We start from the raw sequence: 21,103 nt of genomic DNA on the forward strand, positions 1-21,103 counted from the left end.
TCAGAAATGACCTATCATGTGTGAAGATTCAAGGCTTTCAAGCCAAATGATCAATCTTATGGCCACATTCATGGCATAGTTTGTTCAAATGATCTCATATTGTGCACAAGGGTGCATATTGGATTGGCAAACAATGTTGCCTAAGTAAGTTTTCATTTTCTTTGGACGAAAAAACCATTTTTCATTTTTTGAGTGCCCGAAAGGAGGTTTTTTTGTGAAGGAACTACCAAATAATTATTGCAAAATTGGACCAAATCATTTTTATAAAATACTAGTCCATATTTAATGCACAATTGACAAAATGGTTGGGTCTAAATTTTTTTGATCCAGCTCTCGTGAAAAAGACAAATTTCCGCCGATTCAGTTGGAAGCGGGTCAAATTTGAACTGCAGCTGCCTCATAGTTTGCTATTTATTTTTTCCAAAAATCATTTCTAGTTACATAAGGACCTATTTAATCATAAATACATGGTTTGGTGGCGATACGTCGAGGTTTTGGCGGTGGCCGAGGGCCCCAACTCTAGAGCGCGTAAACTCGCATGCCCGCTGCATGGTCACCGCATGACCGTGGCGTTGCCATGTGTTCTGGGCGGCCTAGGCATGTCTAGTGGGTTGGGCACTCCCCAGGTTGGTGCTAGGAAGAAAATTACAACATAAGATTCTCACGAGGAAACCGATCGATGCTCAAACATGAATTAGCAGCCAAGTGTTTGATTAGCGGTACGGGAAATGTACATGGATAATGGGCGTGAGTTTTGGCTGAGGATGATCAGTTACTAAGAAGACCGTCTTCACAAATTTTCAGCTCAAAAGGAGGAGCCTAGGTGGTACTTGCTTTGCAAACTACCACACTGGACATAACTACGAATGTTGAAGCTCGGCTCAAAATAATGAATGGATTGAGCTGGCATTTGGTGGAGGATGGTTATTTGGGCATAGGAAATCACTGTAGAAAATCGATACTATTTGGACATGCCAAAGTGGTACTTCCTTCACAAACTGTTGTTCTGAACAGAATAGGAAAATGAATATTTTTGAATTATTTTTGAACTAGGCAAGGAAGGTTTTTACATATTTGACGAAGATATGACCCAAAGAATTTATGAGATTTTTTTGGGAATTTTGGGAATGACAGAAATATAGGTTGCTTCACAACCTAGGGCAAAAACTGCCACATGGACATGACACATAGGCAAAACTGATGAGATGGCGCCTAGTCATCACGACCCACCAAAATTTACAAGGCTATGACCATCTATATTGGTCGTTAACAACTAGAAATAAGGCAACGGACTAGCGCTGTTTGCTTTATGACCATTTCGTGTAAGGAAATTACGACCTTTCTGACCAAAATGGTCGCAATGGTTTAGGGTTTGGAGTCCCCCGAACAGCTTTTGACCAATTGGTCTCAAATGGTCATAAATCCATGACCAATTCTTCGAGGGTCACTGACAGAAGGTCATAAGTTCACATATTTCTTGTAGTGAGCCAGTCGCCCCAAAGTTCAACCCATGGTCCTCCTGCCCGATCACTTTTGATCGAAGGGACCATCCCACTAGCATCCGCCATGGCGGCTTCGCCGTATTGGTTCTCGACCCAATCATCGACGGATTTCATCTCACAAGAGTCCTCATGGACGGCGGCAGTAGCCTGAACCTGCTTTACCAGGATACAGTGCGGAAAATGGGCATAGATCCCTCAAGGATTAAGCCCACAAAAACGACCTTTAAAGGCGTTATACCAGGTGTAGAAGCCAACTGTACAGGCTCAGTAACAATTGACGTGGTCTTCGGATCCCCGGACAATTTCCGAAGCGAAGAGTTAATCTTCGATATAGTCCCGTTTCGCAGCGGCTATCACGCCCTGCTCGGACGAACCACATTCGCAAAGTTCAATGCGGTGCCGCACTATGCATATCTCAAGCTCAAGATGCCAGGCCCTCGAGGAGTAATCACGGTCAACGGAAACACCAAACGCTCCCTCCGTACGGAAGAGCACATGGCGGCTCTCGCAGCGGAAGTACAAAGCAGCCTTCTTAGGCAATTCTCCAGTCCGGCCGTTAAAAAGCCAGACACTGCCAAGCGCGGCCGGAGTAACCTACAACAAGACCGCCTGGCACGTTCTGAGCAGGCGTAGCAATGCGGCCCCAACCCCAGCCCTCGTGACATAGCGAAACCAGTGCCTCGCGTACATAACTACGCCTTTGAAATACCATGGGCAGAGGGGAAGGGGTACAATAACGGCACACCCAAAATACGGCTTAAAACATACTAGGGGCTGCCGGATTCTTTTTTAATTTCTTCTTACTTTCAGGACTCCATACTTCGGAGGACTTGTTCGGCAATTCGACTGCCGCACAAACGATGCAAGATCCAGGGAGGTAGACAAGCCATGCCGCATTATGGAACTCCCAGGCGGTCTTTGTTACGAGCAGTATACCTGTTTTGAATACAATTCCGCGGCCTGCCCCTGGTCAGGACATGTTAAATAGTCCTCTATAAACAATGCGTAGCTTTTTGTCTATTTTTTGCATTATCCTCTTTTCATATATATGTTTATTAAATAACATGAGTGCACCCGTACACCATGGTACGGCAAACATGCCAGGGGCTTCAGTACCCCTCATTATGGTGTGAGAAGTTCGTACACTTTCACAAGTGCGGCACCCCGAACTTATAGCACTATATGCATCGGCTCCAAATCATGATTTGGGTCAATAGTTGGGTTTGCCCGGCTCCTATGTTTTGGTGCCTTATGTTCCGCTATATCGGCTAAGGTAGCACTAGGAGAACCACTGCGATTGTGCCCCGGTTCAGCTGGGTTAAGCACCTCAGTGGAGAAAGCTAAAACTGACTGTCATGATGAGGCGAGAGACCGGTCGCTGTTCGAGAGGTTTTTTGAGTCCCTAAAGACTTATGCCGCTTCGAGCGAGGAGCTGGCTTTATCCGGCCAAGGCGTGGATAGCGCCCCGAACTCGGTCTTCCGAACTAGGGGCTTCGCCGAAATTTAAAATTATAAAGTTCTATGGCTAAGTGAGAGTGTTCAAGAATTATAGTCCAATTGCCTGGTTCGTTGTGCTGAGCGCCTCCCTCGAAGGACCCAACCATGGGAAAAAGAGCACTCAGGTTTATCCCGAACACCCCAGCACTAGTGGCACGGGGGCAGAAGCCGACGACTGGCCATCTCTCAATTTTTGGTAAACGGACGCACAGAAAATAATATTTTAAATTCAATAAGCATTGCTTAGCGCATATGAACAAGTTTTCAGCGCACAGGATAAACACGAGCGAGTTCATTCAAAAATTACATCCTTGGTACATTCATCCGCCACAAGGCGGGCACCTGCAAGAACATCCTTGTAGTAGTTTTCGGGCTTGCGATGCTCCTTCCCCGGCGGCGGCCCGTCCTTCACAAGCTTCTCACCGTCCAGCTTACCCCAGTGCACCTTCGCACGGGCAAGGGCCCGACGGGCACCTTCGATGCAGACGGAGCGCTTGATGACCTCGAGCCTCGGACAGGCCTCCACCAGCCGCCGCACCAGCCCGAAATACCTCCCAGGCAGGGCCTCTCCGGGCCACAGCCGAATTATGAAGCCCTTCATGGCCTGTTCGGCCGCCTTGTGGAGCTCAACCAGCTGTTTCAGCTGGTCGCTCAAGGGCACAGGGTGTCCGGCCTCAGAATACTGAGACCAGAACACCTTCTCTGTCGAGCTGCCCTCTCCAGCGCGGTAGAATGCGGCGGCGTCGGATATGCTGCGGGGAAGATCTGCGAATGCCCCTGGAGAGCTCTGAATTCGGGTAAGTAACAAGTAGTTTACTTTTATATTTCTGCTTTGCATAAAGAATGCCTTACCCGCTGCTATCTTCCTCATCTCCTCCAACTCTTGGAGAGCCTTTTGGGCTTTGGCCTTGGCAGACTTGGCAGTCTCAAGGGCCGCCGCGAGCTCGGATGCTTGCGCCTTTGACTCAAGCTCCAAACTCTCATGTTTTTTTCATGAGAGCCTAAAGCTCTTGCTGCACCTCACCGACCTGAGCCCCAAGTCTCTCTCGCTCGGTGCGCTCCGCGGTCGTTTTCTTTTCGGCCTCAGATAGCGCCTGCTTGAGGGTCGCCACCTCAGTCGTGGACCCTACAATCACGTCTTTTTATAGGCACTTTTTCTGTAAGGTATTTCTTACCTTCTTTCTCCTCGAGCTGCCGCTTGGCAAGGCCGAGCTCTTGGTCGGTCCGCCCGAGGTCCTATTTCAGGACACCCACCTCCGCAGTCAGTGCGGCGGTGGATAGCAGTGAAGCTTGCATCCGCATATTGACTCTTTTTTGTTAGACTCCTACGAAATTTAATAGATCCTCTATTCGGCTTTTCTTTCCGAACGCCAAACAGAGAATCAGGGGCTACTGTCTATGCGGTAATATTTTGACATATTTTTACTTACCTCGAAGCCTGTCAGAAGGCTAGCGCAAGCTTCAGTCAGTCCGCTCTTGGCGGACTGAACCCTCTGGATCACCGTACTCATGATAGTACGGTGCTTCTCGTCGACGAAGGCGCCGTCAAGCACCTCCAGCAGATTGTCCGGCGCCTCCGGTTGGACGGAGGCCGCTGGCTTAGAAGGCTTGCTCCTCTTGGAAGGAGTTCGCCTACCGCGGTCCGGAACTGTTGAAGATTCCGGCACGGTGTCCGGCTCAAAGCCGAACTTGGAGCCCTGGGGGCCCTTGTCCCCTTCACTCCTGGAGTCCGGGAGGTGGCCTTGCGGCTCCTCCAGGACCACCTCCTCCTGCCCCACTTGTCGCGACGCCACTTTGGCGTCGTCTGCAGTGCGAGGGGAGACAGCGGGCGGAACTGAGTTCACGTCCGATGAGTCCAGGGAGCCGCCCGATGATTCGTTGAATTCGGCCCGGGGCGGGCTGCATAATTACGTTCGACATTAGGGGAAGCTGTGCAACAAAGGAACATCATGAGTTACTCTGATATCCGAACTTATGATTTCGCCGGACGCTTGGCCCTGTTTGGCCACTCCTCTTCGCCCTCTTCGGTGTCGGGGGAGTAGTCCAGCGGAGGGGTCTTCCTTTTCCTAGACCCCTCGGCCTCCCCCGTTGGGGCGGCCTTCCTCTTCTCTCCTCCCTCCGCTGGGGGGGAGAGTTTTCTTCTTCCTCCTCCTCGTTTTCACGGGAAGAGGGCGTCTCGGACTCGTCGGATGACGAATCCGACACCACCATGTCACGGGCGCTCTTTCGAGTCCCCGTGGTCTTGTTCTTCTTGACCTTCTTCTCCGGCACCATATAAGGTACCGGAACCAGCAGCTTCATTAGGAGAGCAGGGGCTGGGTCTTCGGGCAAGGGAGCCGGACAGTTAATTGGTCCGGATATCGCCTGCCAAGCCTGTCAAAGATAAGGGAGTTTAGATCCCACATAGAGTCAAACTGTGAAAGGAAAAAAAGAGCTTGATATCCTGTCAAAGGTGAAGATAGCTTACCTCGCTAGCGTGACGCTGCGAGCTGTATCCGCGGTCCTCGGAAGCGGATGTTGGAGCCTCGGTGCCTTTGATTAGCACCATCCAAACGTCTTCATACGTCGTGTCGAAGATCCTGTTAAGGGTTCGGTGCTGCGCTGGGTCGAACTCCCACAGATTAAAGTCCCGTTGTTGACACGGGAGGATTAGACGAACGAGCATGACCTGGACTACATTGACAAGCCTGATTGGCTTGTTTACCAGGGACTGGATGCATGTTTTCAGTCCGGTCACCTCTTCTTCGTAACCCCACGACAGGCCCATCTCTTTCCAGGACATAAGCCGCATGGGGGGTCCGGATCGAAACTCGGGGGCTGCGACCCATTCCGGATCGCGTGGCTCGGTGATGTAAAACCACCCGGCTTGCCACCCCTTTAGGGTCTCCACGAAGGAGCCCTCGAACCATAGGACGTTGGCCATCTTGCCCGCCATGGCGCCTCCGCACTCCGCCTGGCTGCCGCGCACCACCTTGGGCTTGACATTGAAGGTCTTGAGCCAGAGGCCAAAATGGGGGCGGACGCGGAGGAAGGCCTCACACACGACGATAAACGCCGAGATGTTGAGGATGAAGTTCGGGGCCAGATCGTGGAAATCCAGGCCGTAGTACAACATGAGTCCCCGGACGAATGGGTGGAGTAGAAAACCAAGTCCGCGGAGGAAGTGGGGAAGGAACACTACCCTCTCATGGGGCCTTGGGGTGGGGAGAAGCTGCCCCTTCTCGGGAAGCCGGTGCGGGATGTCCTTGGAAAGGTATCCGGCCTTCCTTAACTTTTTCACTTGGACCTCCGTGACGGAGGAGACCATCCACTTGCCTCCCGCTCCGGGCATTGCTGGAGAATGTTGAGGTGGGAAGTGCGGGCTTGGGCGCTGGAGCTCGAGTGCGCAGGAGATGGATAGGCAAAGGAGGAAGAAGGCGTAGGTAAAAAGGGTGGATCCTTATCCCCTTATATGGGCGGATGCGGTTATGCGTCCCCACCTGCCTAATAAAACTCGCTTGCCTCCTAAGCGCCATGGTAAATGGCGCGGTTGGGTTACCCACGTCCGTATTGATGAGAATCCCGTAAAAAGGGCACACGATCTCTGCTTTGACAAGACGTGCCAAGGAAACCGCCTCGCAAAACGTGCTGAGGTGGAAAAGTAAAAATGATTCGAGTAAAGGACTTGGCCGTAGTGTGATGACGCACTGCGGAATACGTCAGCAGATTTGATTTGTGTTAATATTATTCTCTCTATGGCAATACGTGGAAATTTATTTTGCTTTGCCGGACACTATTCTTGGTGTTTACAATCTTCTATGAAGGACTTGGAGGAGGAACCCGCCTTGCAATGCCGAAGACAATCTGCGCGCCGGACTCGTCGTCATTGAAGCCTGGTTCAGGGGCTACTGAGGGAGTCCTGGATTAGGGGGTGTTCGGGTAGCCGGACTATACCTTCGCCGGACTCCTGGACTATGAAGATACAAGATTGAAGACTTCGTCCCGTGTCCGGATGGGACTTTCCTTGGCGTGGAAGGCAAGCTTGGCGATGCGGATATTCAAGATCTCCTACCATTGTAACCGACTCTGTGTAACCATAACCCTATCCGGTGTCTATATAAACCGGAGGGTTGTAGTCCGTAGGACATCAACTTCATACACAACAATCATACCATAGGCTAGCTTCTAGGGTTTAGCCTCCTTGATCTCGTGGTAGATCTACTCTTGTACTACCCATATCATCAATATTAGTCAAGCAGGAGTAGGGTATTACCTCCGTCGAGAGGGCCCGAACCTGGGTAAAAACATCGTGTCCCTTGTCTCCTATTACCATCTGGCCTTGACGCACAGTTTGGGACCCCCTACCCGAGATCCGCCGGTTTTGACACCGACATGGAGGGAGGGAGGAGGCGCGGCGGCCGGGGAGGCGGCAGCGGCGCTTCTAGGGCTGGGGACCGAGGGTTAGGCTGATACCATGTAGAGGAATAGGATGCAACTCTCAATGTATTGATAGGTGCATATGCACAAGTATATATGGTACATAGGGCAAGTCATATCCTCAACTATACACAAGGAGGAGACTTGGAGTACAAGAATACATGTGCTAAATACATATCTCAACAGCATGCATGCATGCATTCGTTCAAAAAAATGATGTGCTATTCCCTTGATATATGCATGCATGCACTCAACTAGATAAAAAACTTATATGCATGCCTGATCGTGTCATGTTCTCTGTTGATGAGTAGACACTAAAGGCCCAAACCGGCAAGAGGTGACACTTCTGGCAGCCACGTATTGCTTGGGATATTTTCCACTGTAAGGATTCCTCCTTCACACCTCGCCTCGCCAACTTTCTATCAGCGCATGACAAACTAGCTTCACCAAAACTCTAGATCTATTTGTGTCACACCTAAACTCAACGACAACACCCTCACAAGGGAAGATGGCACTATGTGTCGCCATTCCCGAGTCCAAAAAGGACATGAGTTTCAACCGGAACCATAACACGAAGAGGTGAACCACATATACAGTTGATCCTTTAGCGGAGATTGATCACGACTTATCAATTTGTTTTGATGGTGAGAAACTTTAGGGAGGATTTATTGATCACTATTATATACTAAGAACTTGACAGGCTAACCAGAAAAAAAGATAAATTGATAGAAATCCCCAAAAAATAGAAGCATCTGATATTTAATTCTGTAGATAAAATGATTCAATTTGAAGATGAATAAAATAACCGGGTAAGCCCTCTGAAAGAAAGATTGTCTCTAAGCTGGACAATATTTTCCTAAAACATGTCGACTCTAACCCCAAAATCAATTTTGTACTCAATCCAGCTTTTTACAAGCTAACACCACCTATTTTCCTGATTCGATATGTCCCTTCCGAATTGCACACCTGCAGATGGGTTCACCAAAGAAAAGAAATATGCTAGAAATCTCACAATAATCAGAAATATCGGACCGTTAATTTAATGGACAATTTTTTTATAACCATTAGATTAGGATTAAGTGCAATAATTACCCACCACTGCCATTACGAACAAAAATGATCCTCCCAAACCCTAAATTAAGTTTGTCTACTAAAATTTACCCACCCATTCCACGATCCTCCCAAACTGTAAATTAAATTTATGAATCTATCTCCCATGCGTGCCTCAAAAAGCCTATAGTAGCTGTCATCCATCGTGTTAATGGCTTCAACGTCGCTGGCTCTTATGTTGCCAGAGCCTCTTTAGGACGCATACTCTCCGGCCAGGTGCATGGAGAGATTCAGCCGACCAGCGCTTTTCCGTGAATTACATGCACATACGGATAGCTAGCTTGCAACGGAAAAAGCTAGCTAGCTGATTGCAGCTGCCATCTTTCAGGATGCGGAGTATGTGAGCGCGGGATCACATGCTCTCGGTATCGGGCCCGTTCAGAATAGCTGTGTGATTCGGAACATTCAATGCAGCAGTCTGACGGATGGGCCATGTGGGGGGTGGGAAATTAGGGTATACGCCAATATACAGACCTGACAGATGGGCCATGAATGGACGGAGGGGCGGACGGCGTTGAGGGAGATAGCCTGAGCCGTGGCTCGAGGGGTGGCGACCATTCCGATCTGTGGATCAGGTCCGGTGGTTTCCGCTAGCCTCTGACAGCGCGCGCAGTTAATGCTGAGGGTCGGATGGTGGGCTGGTAGGTGTGGTGAAGTTGGATTTGTCTTCCACCCCAGGAAAGAGAAAGGGTGGAGTGGTTGATTGCGGCGACCAGTATTGCTTGTCCGGCGACCTCGCACGCGCTCCGGTGACCATGGAGTTCTTGCTGCAGCCGATAAACAGGTTAGAATCTGCTCCATTAACCAATATGCACCAACGCTTTTGACTGTGGGGTTGGCGGTCCGATCTAGAATATGGCGCTGATAAGTTTGTGTCAACGACCCAGAACTCTGCTTGAGGAGGTGAATGATAATAACGGCGCCATGGAGCCTGTGCGGTTCCCAGTCGCCGCGGCGGCGGAGGTTGAGCCTCCAGCACCGGCCGCTTCAAGTGCTGACGCCCAGATCTGTCTGCCGGAGATAGAAGCTGCGGACATGCCACAGTGCTTCGAGCACTCAATAGAGCAAATGGACCCTAAAGCACCAGGCTGGACCCAAAGGTATTCTAGACTATGGCATTTTAATTCCATGAGATCTCATTACTGCATTTTTGACAGCAGAAACTGAATGATTCTGTAAGCATGCTCTGAATGATTTAGTTACTATAAAGTTGAGGTCACCGTAGACAGGATGAACTGAATAAGTTTACATATCGAAGTCCCTTACATGGAGATGCGTTTACAGAATTGCGTATTTTGGTGCAAAGGCTTGAAATATATAAGCCTGTAAATATGGAGCATGCGAAATTGCAAATAAGTTAATTGATTCATAACAATGAATGTTTAATGGGTCATTTGTGATCATGGTTTCATGGGTTACAATTGTTGTATTCCCTGTAATATTAGACTCACCCCCTGATTGTTTACTCTGCTCTGAAAGCAGAGTGCGTGTAGGTGCCGCCGCTGAAGGCAGGGCCCCTTGCTCGGATAGGGTCACGGAACTGGAGAAGACTGTGAGAGAGTTTGTGGAGACTCCAGGGGACATAGTGATCGTCCCAAAGATTGGGACAAGTTTCGATAGTCTAGGTGAAGCTTACGAATTTTACAACCTGTACTCATGGGAAAAAGGATTCGGGATTAGATATGGGAAAAGCAGGTTAAATGTGAACCGGACAAAGTGCATGCAAGAGATCGTATGTGGATGCGCGGTACAGCCAATACTTCAGCATATTTTGATAAACATGGTCTTTTTCCGTGCATTCTAACTGAATATGATGCTCTGTTTATTTCTTCAGGGGAAGCCGATTGTTGAAAATACTCGTTCTTGTCGATGTGAATGCCCAGCCCTCATGAGATTACTCCGATCCAAGGACAACGGGTGGTACATAGCTGAGCATCGAGATGTGCACAACCATGCTTTGACACAAACCTACGGCCAAACAATACAGTGGCTGTCACACAAGCATATTGATGTCTACAGCAAAGACCTGGTCAAGCAGTTGCGACAAAACAATGTCAGCCTCGCAAAGGTGTATAGCATCATTGGTAGCTTCTTTGGGAGGATGGAGAATGTACCATTCACGAAAAGAGCATTGAGAAATTTATGTGGCAAGATTAGCCGTGAGCAGTCCGAAGATGATGTCAGGAAAACAATGGAAGTGTTCCAGGAGCTGTGTTCAACGGATCCACAATTCACATACCGGGTTCAAGCTGACAGTGAGGGCAGAATAAGCAACTTGATGTGGGCTACTGGCAACAGCAGGCTGCAGTACAACTTCTTTGGGGATGTAGTTACATTTGACATAACTTATCGGACAAACTTGTACGACATGCCGTTTGGTTTGTTTGTTGGGGTTAACAACCATTTTCAGAGCATCATATTTGCGGGGGTGCTAGTTAAACACGAGATAGTGGAGACATTTGAGTGGGTATTCTTGGAGTTTGTTAGGATAATGGGTGGCAGGGCGCCGCAAACAATCCTGACTGGTAAGGGACTTTCCGTATTATTTAGATTGGTTGGAAAGTATCTTTTTAATTATGCAAGTTTGAACATGAAAAACTAATGACTGTGTGATTCATAAAATGCAGATCAAAACAAGGCGATGGAGGTCGCAATTAGTAATATGTTGCCTGACACGGCTCACCGCTGGTGCAAGTGGCATGTGCTTAAGAAGGCAAAGGAATCGCTCGGCCCATTATACTCAGAAAAAGTGATTTCTGACCGGAGTTTCACAAGGTTTTCAATCACATGTTAACGATAGATGAGTTTGAAGAAGGTTGGAAGTACCTCATAGAGAAATACAACTTGAAAAATCACGATTACATGACCAACTTGTACGAGATACGTCACAAATGGGCAAAGCCATTTTTCAAGGGTGTATTCTGTGCAAAGATGACTAGTACCCAACGGAGTGAAAGCGCAAACCACATGTTGAAGAACTATGTGCGTCCTGGATGCCCAATGCATATGTTTGTTAGGAAGTATATGAGTTTAATCTTTGACAGGGAGTCCAAGGAAAATTACGAGGAGAAGCGGACAGCAATCGTAAGAAGTATCCAAAAATTAAAATACATACTACTACCACTTATGTATAGCTGTTGAATTGTGAACTTATTTATGGATGGTTTGTTTTGCAGGGGAGGCCGCTTATGCGAGCTAATATGGCAACCAAAAGGCATGCTGGGCAGATATACACCAGAGCCATGTTTGAACAATTCGGTCATATACTGTACGAGTGTGGCGCATATCAAGTGGAAGAGATCGAAAAGGGTAAAGAGTATGTTGCAATACATACAGATGCTGCGCGGAGGGAGAAATGGTGCAGAACTTCATACAAGGTGTCTGTTCTTGATGGAGGAGAAGAATTTGACTGCAAGTGTGGTCAGTTTGCACACATGGGGCTGCTGTGCAGCCATATACTGAAGGTGAAGAAATATGTCTGATATTATCTGTTGCTAATTGTTAGCTGGTGAATTGTATCAAACAAGTAATTCTGATGTTCTATTGCATGTTGCAGGTGCTTGACTTCATTCGTGTGACAGAAATACCAAAGAAGCATATTGTGAAAAGGTGGACAAGGGATGCAAGAGACATACTTCCAACACACCTGGTGCAGTACCAGAAGGACAATGCTCAAGAGAACCCATTTAGTTTCCGGCACTACAATATGTACATGCAAGCTATGGAGCTTGTCCGGATGGGGGACTCAAGTGTGGCAGCTTACGAACGTTTGACAGAACTGTTCAAAAATTGTGTATCAGAGATGAAGCCATTCACAGAAATACGGGATGGGCTGGGGTTGGAAGAGAGGTTAGCTGGCAGCATGAGGGTTGCGACCATGGTACAATCAGATGGCGATTTGTGCGAGGGTGTGGATGGTTCACATATGAACTACCAAGATGCTCGCAGCAATTCAGCTAATGAGTCCGGTAATCGGATGCAGAACTTGTTAGCACCAGCCAGGCGGAAGCAGGTGGGCAGGCCGACAACAAGCAGGGAGAAGGCCCCATATGAAGGTTTAAGTAAGCGAACAAGGTATTGCGGTATTTGCAGGCAGCAAGGCCACAAATGCACCACCTACCCGGAACGCGGGGATGTACCAAAACAGCCACGGAAGCCAGCGAGATGCAAGAACTGTGGAGTCGAAGGTCATCGCAGGAACAACAGTCAGAAGGTTGCAGAACTAAGGCTGAGGTGATTTGTATGCGGCCTGTGTGGTGAGAGCTTTCATAAGAAATACATTACTTTACAATGCATGCAGTCTGTAAAGTCTGGGTGTAAACCAGTGTTTGTTTTCGAATCCATGTAATAGAATTTGGTATGTCTGTTTGGAATGCGTAGACTGAATTTTCTGAAAATGTACTGAAGGTTGTCAGTTACCTATGATAATGGACAAATGTTTGCTTCAGAGATGCTCCCCTTAGAATGCAGACGTCTGCTATACATGTGTGATGTTTATGGTTGCTGCCCAAGCTAGATTTCCTTGGACGGCCAATTGAAAATCAACTAGAATGTAATTTTGTGTCCATGCCATGTGTAAGCCAACCTGACCTTGACCCTTCTGACCGAGGGACAACAGTAAATGTAGTGGACACATGTCGTGCCTGACGCTGAAGCCAGCCGGGCGGGCTTCCACTTCGAAATTCAAACCTTGTGGGCGGGATGTGGGCGGGATGTGGGCATCCGCGGCGTACAAAATGGGCGAGGGGGGCTAGCTCTTGGAGCACCTCATAGCCATTCACATTTTAAAGAGACCTGATGGGAGCTTCATCAGTTTCCCATCCTGCCTCATCGTTCACAGTTACTGAAGACTGCTCAAAGGGTTGCAATGGATCGATCCAGGTACATTCTCTTTTGGTTCCCCTGCCTTGAATCAAGCGTGATGGTGGGACTAGTAGTGACGAAAATGTGTTTACATTGCAGGTGGCTGCTGCGTCAGAACCATCCGTTAACCAGGGAGATGGTGATCTAGATGTGATTAGCGATAACTCAGGCATCTCCACGGTGTCTGTGCAGGTGCGCATAGTGAACCAGTTATTTGCATAGGAAGTATCTAGCTCGCATGCATAGTTAATGAATTCTTATTTGCGCAAGATAGCGGCGTGGACGAAGTACCAGTTCAAAATGAAGCAGGGTAGCTGATCCTAAACCAGAAGATTGAAGGGGGTGTAGCAGCAGAGGAAGCGTTCGGAGAGCACGACCCTGCTGCTAATCAAATGCAGTCTTCCCTAAAAGAACCCATGAAAGTCAACTTAGCAGAGATTGGAGATGTGGAGGAGAGTAATCGGCATATCGCCAAACGTGCTAGAATCAACCCTGTATCTGAAGTGTAGACCGCATGTTGTTTATCCAGAGTAGGCAAAGATGCCTTTGCCGTGCTAATGGCGTATCTACCGACTAAGTACTGTGGTCCTCTTAAGTGTGTTTGTAGCTTCCTTCCTGGTTGATGCATGGAGTAGTAAACTAAGTAGTATGGCTTGCAGCAGTGGATCTACTTGTATGTGTTATTGCTAATTAATGTGTGTCAATGTGGCTCATCTCTGTTGTATGATGCTAGCTGTGTTTTGGATGGGCATGTATGCCTGGTGTCATTGGATAGGCCATGATTGATTAAATTAGTGCATCCGACCCGTGCGGTGGTCCATAGTAGCCATGCAGATGGTGATTACCACGGTGCATGGATTGGTTAAGCATTAAAAAAATGCATTGTGCACAGGTGCTTGCATATGCATGCATTTGTCCTTACTTGGGGTTGGCTCGGGAGAAAGGTCAACAGGAGTGGTGACGGCAGTGGAAAACATCCTCTGTCCTTGTCTTGTTGCATTTTTCGAGCTGGACCCCCCACTTAGGAAGTTTCTTTATATAGGGGTACATGCAGTGTGGGTGCTGGTCCTAAAATATACAAGCAGTATGCAATAAAGCGTGAACCCACAGATGTTTGCAAAAAGTACGGCCAGCATGGCATGGAGATCGGCATGATTGATGCATGCAAAGCGGAACGGCGACGTATGTAGTTCACCTCATTAATCAGTTGGGCGAACGTTCACTAGTAGAAAAATGTTCTAAAGGCCCAAGTGCATGCAACGTAGATGTTCTGTCGCTCAGACGGCGTGGCGCGTGGATATTTCCCGCCTCTCGATTCTAAAATGTGTGGTGCTGGGAGGGTTCCAAGCTGTACCTAATAAAAAACCACCTCTGACGAGCAGTAAATAAAGAGTGGGGGATGGGTAGCTGGAACAGTGGAGGCAGAGTGTGCTGGTTTTAACCCCACCCCACGGGCCGCCCCCTGCTCATTTCCACCAGCGAGCACTATGAGCCTTTGTTCTAGGTTTGGATGGTAGCAAGCAGAAAGGGGAAAAGACCAGATCTGACCTGATCTCCGGTGGACAGCTGAAGCAACCGCTGCCTTTCTGGTAAGCTTGTACCCGCCTGGCTCTTTCTTCCTCATACTCTGCCGTCGGCCGTGCTCCGGCCATTATTTTCCTCTTGGCATCGGTTCTAACTTCCTTGCTTACTCCGTTGTGATCCGTCCCCTTATTTTGGTAGCTAATCTACATGGTTGTCTTGCTCCGGTTGACCTTTTCGGCGCGTACATCGAGTAGATAATCTAGGGGCCTTCCCGTACGGCCTTGGTTCTTAATCTAATGCTAGTAGTGCTATCCAAATGGTAGGAAGAACTAACGCATCTGAATGTGTGATTGATCTTTGCAGGTCATCGGGTGACGATGGCCAGGCCTCCGAGATCGCCGAAACGACGAAAATCCGGTAGCCGCAGCCGCAGCTGCGACCGCCCAAAGAAGAGGAGCCGGTAGTGTGGTAGCGAGGAGATGGCCCTGGCCAATGCAAGGCGATGCGAGCCAACGCTTAGATCCATGTTCGTGACCGGCTGTTTCCTAGGGTTGGGTACCTTGTTTTACCATGCAATGGAGCCAACCGGCATGGCCGGCTTGCAGATATGCTGGGTCTATAGATAGGGTTTTCACTGCTGACTTGATGGGTAGAGTTAACACTCGAACTAGGACATTGCGAATGCCAGATGGACAAGTTAGAACAATCACTGATGAAGATGTAGTTAGGATCTTAGGCGTACGTGGTCATGGGAGGATTGTGGAATTTGGCACACCCATGTATAGATCTACACTTGTTCAGAGAGTCAGGGGGATGCTAGGGTTGCGAGGTAGAGGAGGCTTGAAGGTCTCGGACCTAGAGTATGTCATTAGTAGGCTAAACCCATGCTGCATGAATGAGCAAGAGACCATAGCATTCACAGTTGCTTCGACTTTGCTAGCTGTGTCCACTTTGTTAGGCCCTAGACAGTCGGTTGCAGCAATACCAGAAGAGATATTGCCCATTGTCCAAGACCCATGGGCTATAGGGGAGTACAACATTGCACGGTACTCAGTCGACCTCGTGATGACATCTGCTGAAAAGTACCAAGCAAACGTAGCAACTGGAGCTAAGGTGGCTATCATAGGCGAGCATTCACTTTTTCTGCAGGCAAGTCATGTGATTTGGTAGCACATTGGTTAAATCTATTATTGAAAATTTATGTGCGCTAACACTGGAGTCTCCCTCCTTCATTTGCAGTACGTACAAGTGGACTGGGTGGATTATGGGCCAGCAAGCCTACGATCGAATCTCCTGCCAAGAATTTGTGCTTACTCTTATCCACTAGTGAGGAGATTAATCCAGCTAGAGAGGGAGAACCCAGGATACCCGGTAATTGCACTATTATTTTGATGAGAGACACAATCGTACAATGATGAAAATGATGAAAATGTAAATGTGTTTTACAGACCAGGCCAGAAGGATACATGCTGCAGCAAGTATGGATGTGGCACCCTCTAATGGCAGCTACAGCTAATTCGGTAAAACAGAGCAAACTTGAAGTATTGTCGATGTCATGATGCTTTAGTGTCTGCTTACTAATAATCTTCATTGGCAAACTTTCAGCTCTTTGCAGCAAACAATGGAAATGCAGGAGTTGGAGCACATAATGGCGATCCAAGCTTGGGCAGCGCCAACATGAACACGGGAGGTGCCGAAGAAGGAGCAGCCGAAGGGGAAGGCAACTTGAGTGGTCAGAACCAGACCATGGCCACACTGACAGGCGTTGCACAGACTGACGCTGAAGAACATATATCAAATGATATGCAGCTTGCTATATGGAATCAAGGTTTTGTTGTTGAGGAGCTTGGGAGCGATTGTACCGAACCAACAGGTGGGCACTCAGGACAGCCGTAACATTGATGCACTATGCTATGAATGAGCAAGAGAATCTGAAATGTTAGTTTATTGATAATTGCCTTTCTAAATTTGCAGTTTCAGTGTATGACTCGTATGACGAGGCAGATGTAATTACTAATGAAGGTGTCATTGGTCAACCTGGCTTGCTGGCTATTATCAGCGCTGAAAATGGCCACATGCAGAACACCAAATCAACTGCTCAGTCAGAGGATGAAATGAGCTTTGAAGGGTCCAGGTCCCGGAGCCAGGAAAATGGTATGTTTCGGACAAACTTCAACTAAAAATTGCACTAGTTGTTCTTCACCCCGTTGCACGGAACATGTGATTGTGATTGTTGTTCAAATAACTTTTGTCCTTTGTGTACTATGTGCAGACTGTGATGGATACGATTCAGCATCTAAAAATGAAGAAGAGGTTAATCAGGTTGCAGCCGATTTGCAAGGTGGGTGCGACAAGTTAACGTTAGGATCGGCAATATCTGTTTGGTGGTACCATTGTACATAGCACTCACTACTTACCAATGTGTTGCAGTTAGAGAAACGCAAGCCGTTAGGGATCGAGAGCAACCAGTTGTAATCAATGAAGGTGGTTATGAAGCCAGAAGGCAGAGCCACATCCGGCAAATTGATGCAGAGGATCCTGGCAAAAGTATATTAGAGGAAGATAGCGAATTTGAATCATCAGATAGCGAAGACGATATGAAGACTCATTATGAACGCATAGGAAGGAACCATGCAAGAGTTCTACAGCGTGAAGGTGAGTTCAAGCATCTAGGATTCGGAATGAATGCATGTGGTGTGTATGCATGCTTTGTATGACTAACAAAAAAAATTATTTAAACAATGCAGAAAGTCAAGCTGGGAAACTAGGTCTTCCGCGTCCACCTGTCATTAGCATACCAGGTAAGAGTGCGACGTAAAGGATAAAATGAGTTTGTTTCGTCATGCCCCATTCGTGACCCACCATGCTTAATATAGATTGTGATGGCATTGGACAGAGCTGGCAGCACGGACAGATGATTCACCGCGCTTGCGGATCGCCGGACAAAGCACGGTAGCACCACCGGTAGAGTCCAGTGTCCCAGCTCTTCAATTTGCATCGCCAATAGATTCCAGAGTGCCATTGGTTCAGTTTGCACACCCACTAGAGCCCAGTGTCCCAGAGCTTCATTCTGCAGGTTGGTGCAGCAAATATATCAGTCAGTTGTATATGAGCAGCAAAGATATCAGCAAAAAAATCATTTTGCACACCCACCAGCTCTTCAGTTTGTACTGTGCTAACACGTGGAATGTGTTTTGTATTGTAGGTCAAGCTGTAGACGGTGGACCTGAACCAACCAGGCTACATTCTGATTCACCGATGACACCAGCAAATGCAGTGGTCGGTAGTGGCGTTCTAGATTCGGCGGAGTATGTGGTGGATCCAGAACAAAGGGCAGACGACAACTTGCACGTTGGCCTCATAAGGAGGTTCCTGCAAGCATCAGCAGACATTGAAGGTTAGCACCGCCGAATGACCATGTAAAAAGTTCTTTCACATGAACACAGGAATGGAATTGTGGATGGTTGACATAAATGAAAATGTTTGATTTTGCAGCTGAAGCTATTTTGATGGGTATGGGGGTGCGCAACATGATGAATGCCGTGCTCATAGAAAGTGCCCAAGAAGAGATTGCAACAGGGCAGGTAGACATCGGGACATTATCTCCGGGGTCGGAAAGTATGGGGGCTCATGATGACATGCTTGGAAGATACCATGACAGCCTCATAGAAAATGATCCTGTTGAACAGATGATAATGTCACCTGATGGCCTATTTGCTTCATCAGTACAGAATTTGTATGACGCGAATGGTCAGTTTAGAAATAATGATCATTGCAGCAACCAGTAGACAAATATGTGCAAACAAACCTAACGCATGATCTTGTTGCAGAGATGGAGGTTCCATTCATTGACGTAGTTACGAGTGTTCTAGTATCACATAATGAGGTTGATGGTGAGGCTCCAGGTATGTGAGAGTGGTGCGAAAAATGTAATCTGTGTACAAAGGTAAACGGACATCTAACCATATTGCATGTCTTATAGTGGTGTTCATTGACTTAACCATAAGCACTCCAGATAGAGAGGTTGAGACAGGGCCCGAGCTAAATGGTATGCGTTTGTACAAATAGTCATGAAACCAGTGTGTACCTTACAACTTGTAAAAATGATGATATTGTTTTGGCAGAGAATACTTCAAGAGTGGATTCTGTTAAAGCAGAAGATAATTCAGGCAACACTGAGTGTGACCGAGCATACCCGGGAGGCCGTCGAGAGATGATGCCAGCTTTGCCAACAGCAGGTGAGCCCCCTTGTTTTCTGCTAATGTTCATACCAAAAGTGTGCATGATCATACATGATAATGTTGTTTACTTCTTGTCCACAGTGAGTGAGGTCAGAGTAGACGTGGCGGCACCACTGAGCAATATAGCTAGGCAAGGAAGCATGGGGAACACACATTGCATGAAGTTTCAGACGACAATAGATGGTAAGTGTTTTGCATGAGATAATGTATGCAACTAAATTGGGGACAGTGTTCATGAACCAGTTGGTGGAAGATTTGATTTACAAATTTGTAGGGATGGCATTTGTTGGATCATCGCCACCACATGAATACCATCCAATGGCAGCAACAACTGTGATTGAACCTGTGCCGGCTGGGACCAATGAAGCAGGTGTTGTTGCTGCTGGTGTACATATTGGCCAGGGGGCGTAGATTCAGAATTTCAAATTGTCATGTTTGTCCATTATACATGGCAGGTAGAGGATCAGAAGGAATCCGAAGGCGACATAAACGGAGCGCAAACAGAGGGAGCCGGCAGTGCCGACAAAGGAGACGTAACTAGAGATCAGGCAGGCAGTCATCCTCGACACGAAGTTCAGATCAAAACGGTGGGAGTGGTAACGACTCAGACCAAAATGGGTTGATGGCACAGCCAGGGAATGGTGATCATGTTCAAGGTTCATAGACAAATCAAATCCAATCTTATTTCAAGTAAATCAAATTAGCACTAGGCTGACTAACTATACTGCTTGAACTTGTACGAACGCGACAAACTGAAACGATGACAGCTCGAGGAGATGTTTTAATAGCACAACCCGGGAATGATGAGCGTCGTCAAGGTTTGTAAAAAAATTAAAACTCAACTTATACCAACTAAGTCACATTAGCAGAGGGCTAACTAAAATATAATGCTTGCTCTTCCAGCTACAGGGAAAACTGAAACGGTAACAACTCGAGGAGATGTCCTTCGAAGCAGCACGGGATATGTCTTTCTAGGGATTACAAGTGAGTGAAAAACATTCCCTAATGATGGAGAACTGTTGAGTAATGCGATGACACGCATTGATCTTGTATTTGAATTGATAGTCAGGGCAGCCGGAGAAGGTTCTGGAGCAGGGGCTACTTCTGCAGGTGGTGGGTATGACTTGAATCCACCTATTGGCAGCTCTGGGCATCATGAAGGTGATTAAAAATCTCAACCTTAATAAGCTGATGAATCCTGCTCGATTCTCTTATTATAGTGCGTGGATTTGCAGAACCGGACCAAGCAGAACCAGTGACGACTGGCGTAGGTGTAATTCAGCGAATTGCAGGACATAACTTCACGGGGAATACAAGTGAGTGGAAAACAAAACCCAACCTGTAACCACAACTCAGTAAAACGGTCTCATGCCATATCTTATTCGCGCCATCTATATGTACTTACAGTCAGAGATGTTGGAGAAACATCGGCAGCAGGGACTGCTGGTCTGCATGGGCAGCATGCTCAAAACGAACATCCAGCGACGAATGATGGACAGACAGGTTTGTTACCAGTGATATAAAATACATACCTACAGGTGAATCTGTACGGGGGAACATAACTACATCTAATTTTGTAACTGTGATGTCTGGTGCAGTGAATGCTGGTGTAGACAGGGGGGTAGGAGTCGTATCAGGGCGAATGAATAGCAACATGAGGTTGCGTGTTGGCATGGTGAGGACCATAGTGAAAATGGAAATGGATAACAAGGGAGACGTGTTCCCCGGTAAAGCTGGTCTGAAGCATGAGGAACCCCTTGCAAAGAATGTTGTGGAATTCTGGGACAAAATGTGCATTAGCAGCTCAAGGAATCGCAACCGGTAAGTTAATTTCCTAATCGAGTAGATCACATGAAAAAACTTGGGTATGTTATTTTGCACGGCTGTTGAATTGTGTGTTTCGAACTTGCAGGAAATGGTACAAACACCTGCCACCTTACCTGATAGTGA

General features: G+C 47.5%; 1 pseudogene; it reads left to right on the forward strand.

The window, feature by feature from the left end:
• The first annotated feature begins 10,626 nt into the window (after positions 1-10,626).
• On the forward strand, positions 10,627-12,762 carry LOC125518428 (annotated as a pseudogene).
• The last annotated feature ends 8,341 nt before the right edge of the window (positions 12,763-21,103 follow it).

This window comes from Triticum urartu, chromosome 7, assembly GCF_003073215.2.
Source record: "Triticum urartu cultivar G1812 chromosome 7, Tu2.1, whole genome shotgun sequence".
NCBI classification, from domain to species: domain Eukaryota; kingdom Viridiplantae; phylum Streptophyta; class Magnoliopsida; order Poales; family Poaceae; genus Triticum; species Triticum urartu.